This window comes from Heterocephalus glaber, unplaced genomic scaffold (genome assembly GCF_053883595.1).
Source record: "Heterocephalus glaber isolate CG9 unplaced genomic scaffold, H.glaber_assembly_v1.0 deba00000331, whole genome shotgun sequence".
NCBI lineage: Eukaryota > Metazoa > Chordata > Mammalia > Rodentia > Bathyergidae > Heterocephalus > Heterocephalus glaber.
The window spans coordinates 16,102,299-16,106,483 of NW_028258142.1; positions in this window are offsets into that span (position 1 = coordinate 16,102,299).

A 4,185-nucleotide genomic window follows, 5' to 3' on the forward strand; every position below is an offset into this window, starting at 1 on the left:
TAATATCCTGTAGTAATTATATTCATAAACATGAGACCATAAAAATAAAATAATATTAATATATTATACATCGCGACAATAAGAAACAGATGTTTGCTTGGGATACTGGAGAAGAAGTAATGTGAGTTTCTTCATTTTATGTTAATATTTTTTGTGTTATTAAAAATAGATGCAATTAATTTTCTAGAAACTAACTTGAAGCAAAAGTAATGGCAGATTAAACAATACCACTTTCCTTTAGAAATAATAATAAATGTAGAGAAGATAGCCAAGGAAAAGAACAAGTCAAGGAACATTAAATATATAGATTAAGTATATGCATAGTCTTCATGAAGAAAACATGTACACATGATTTTTATACGTGTGCATATTTGTGTTTGGTGTGTGTATGTGTGAATAAAAAGAAAACAAATTTGTACAACCAATACAAAAATTTATGAGTTAGAATTTGTTCAAACTCAATAGATATACCAGTAGTTGAGACATTCAGGTTATGAACATGTTCTTCAGCTCATTCAATAAATATTTACAAAATGTCTGCAACATTACCTTTGGCATTGATCAGATGAAGATGAAATGCAGAGTTCTTAAATCCTACAGTGCTGCCAGTCTCATCTGAAAAATATGTGGGCAAATTAATATTCTCAGACAGAGCAAGCATCTCTATGGAGAGCTTTAAAAGTTGTTAGACAATAGTATGACATCTCGTTTATTCTAAAGTATAGTGAGTAGATAAATAGTCCAGGGGTCCTTTTAAAAAATCAAGATCATTTCATGGGTCTACCTTTATTTCTTGAAGGCACAGTTCTCTAATGACTGACAGCCATAAATAATTTAATTTCTAAGGGATAATTGGAAGACTGAGAATTAGGCAGCCATAAATCCAGAGGAATTTTATTTTATGTGCACTTATGCTCAGCCACTGAAATACCAAAACAAATGGGCCTCAGGTCTTGAAGATATACCCCACTGGTATTGTTTCTACAGATTATTTTCAAAGTCTGGGAAGTTCTGTTTTATCACATAGGGTTAAAAAAAAGAAAATGAAACTCTTTTTATAAACTTTCAGAAATTTCTATTTTCTTCAAGTTATGGATTCATGAACTATGAAGAAACTTGCTTTAATATAGTATTAATACATTTGGAAGTGTCTGAGTAATTTTATTTATTTATTTATTTATTTATTTATTTATTTATTTATTTATTGGTACCAGGGATCAAACTCAGGACCTTGACCTTGCTAGGCAGGCAGTGGAATCACTGAGCTAAATCCCCGCCCCTGTGTCTGGATGATTTTTGCCAACTTAAAAATTCGGAGCAATCTGCCCAAAAACCAACATCATTTTTGACTACAATGCCACTTTCTTTCAGTAATTCACTAAAAGAATAGTCATAAATATAATAGATTACAGGGAAATAAGATCAAAATCAGCCAATGAATATAGGGCACCAAATATACCGCTTTGAGTTCTCTTTTCCTGGCATGAAAATACATACGGAGAATCACCAACCAGAAGCTCACTTTGACATTCAGACCTTTGATTGGTGCTTCACACAGGCTTGAGTGGTGGCTCTTCAGGCTGCCTTCACTCTCCAGCCTTTTGGAAGTGGACTTATATCACAGGAGCGAAGGCCCCAACCCACATCACTGGTTGGTATGGTCCAAAGACTTCAAGGTCAGTTACTCTGTTACTTATCTGATTAGGCCAAGGCACCCAGGAAAAGACAGGGATATCAGGCAGGCCACTCCAGGAACTTCAAATTTACCTTCCAGAGTTTGATAGCAAAACTCAGTCCTCTTTTTGCACAAGGTGAAAATCTTTTCTATAAATGTTTATTTTTATTGAAGTGATCAAACTAACATGTATGAAAAAAATTAATATTAGGATATTTTCTGGCTTTAATATAGATATTTGAGGTGTAATGTTTAAGAATTAAATTTTGAATGGTTTTCCCAGTTTGTTTTATATTAGGTTGATTCTTAGCAAGTATAAAATCACTTATTACTTTTTCTTTTTTTTTTTTTTTTTGGTCCTGGGGATCGAACTTGGGTCCTTGAGCTTCCACAGCAGGCATCGAAACAACTGAGCTAAATCCTCGGTCCCAAATTCACTTATTACTAACACTATTACACAGATAATATCTTTGTAATAGGATTCTAAAGTTCAATTATCAGAAATTAAGGAATATTAATATTGGATATAAGCTCAATGCATATCAAACCAATATTCCTTTAGAATGCTAGAGTAGAAAAGGTCCCTAAACATTTATTTAAATATTTATTGAACTTAAAATACCTAACTTTTAAAAATCATCTTTTTAAAATTGTTCTACTTCTGGGAACTTACAATCAATTTTTTATTTTTTCCCCTTTAGAGGAAAAGGACACCTTAGGACTAAATTGTGAACCATTAACAGCATACAGTTATAATTGAAATGCTGACATAATCTTGACTATAATGATAAAATCTACTTTAATCTCTTAGATCCTGAAGTTAGATACAATCAAGTACTAAAAACATTATCTGGGGTTTTTGGCAGTTGAAGAAAGGGAGTAATCTTGTTCAAATCAGTACAATTCAATTCTCTCTGAGGCACCTCTTGCCTTGCTCAACATTCTGTGTTTTCACATAGGCATATTCGATCCATTTAAATGAAAAGAAACACTTTCCTTCTTTTTTTTTTTTCACTTAACAATTGGGTTTAGAGAATCTCAAATAGATTCCCCACCAGCTTCCAGATTTATTCAGAGGTAACTAACATGGCCTTAGAAAGCTATCACTACTAAGTTATAAAATAAGCAACAAAATAATCAAAATTATCAAGTCTCAATTTCAAACTGTGTTCCTACAAGTTCTATACTCACAGTATATCCAAGTAGCATTGATTTCCACCTCAGATTTTTATCTATTTGTATTTTAGATACTTCTTTTTTTATATAAGTCATCACCAGGGTATGAGTTATTTGGAAAGCACAGCCAATGAGTTAATAATGTACGCCACAGAATCTAAAGGTGACCTTATAGAAAATTAAATCTGACCAATTATTTTATCCAGAAATACTCTAGAAACAGTTATCTGGTCTGCCTTAACAAGTCTACAAAAGAGAGTACAGTTATATGATGAGGCAGCCATTTTATATTCAAATAACTTTAATTGACCAAAAATCTCACTCAATATTTAATTATACTTCACTTTTCCATTATTTCCTCTTACTTTCCATTTTTTGTCTCTAGGACTGAAAGAGAATGATGACTGTCCCTTCCATTCAGGATCCCCTCTGGCTAAGTGGACAATAATTGTCACTCCTATAGAAGACCAGGCTGGGTCAGCTATCATGTGAGTCAGGTGCCATTTTTCCCTCTTTAACTCTCTGATACATACATTCCTCTTGCAATTTTTAAACTTACTTTAAATTTCCATTACAGAAAAAGTTATTTCTTCATTTAAGAGTAAAGTAGCTATGCTTTATAGTCAGAATTTATATAGAATGTGTACAATGCTGTGCATCTGGTAATTACTTGAAGATGCTTGGTTCTTTAAATTCCACTTTTTCAGACTGCTAAAATTATTATAACATATTAAGAGCAATCTGTATCCTCACAGTAACATAAATCTATTCATTTATTTGGTTGTTAATCCACCTGTTTATGCAACAAGAAATCATTTACAACCTCTATATCTTTCAATGATCTATTTTAGTAGAGTATAGTAACAAGAGATATGCAGCATAATGTAATGTGTTATGCAGGAGATATGCTTATAGATGGATATAAGCAGTGTATCTAATATATTTCTTACTCCTTGAGCATTGTATAATGTATACTCTCAAATTTTCATTTTTAAATAATTTTAGAAACACATAAAAATTGCAAGAGTAATAGAATTTCTCTATATCGGTCCTCTATTTTTTTTCTAATTTTAACATTTTACATGACCATGGCACCATGACCAAAATTTGGAAATTATGATTTCTGCATAATACTTGTTAGGATAGAGGTTTTATGTGGATTTTATAAGTTTTTCTATGAGGAGCATTTTGCTTTAGATTCACACTTGTTATTTAGCTGTCCTTTCTTCTTCAGTCTGTTAGAATTCCTCAGTCTTTCCTTGACTTCTATGACCTTGACATTTTTCAAGAGAATTGGGCAATCATTTCCTATAAAAGCCCTCAATTTTGGTTTT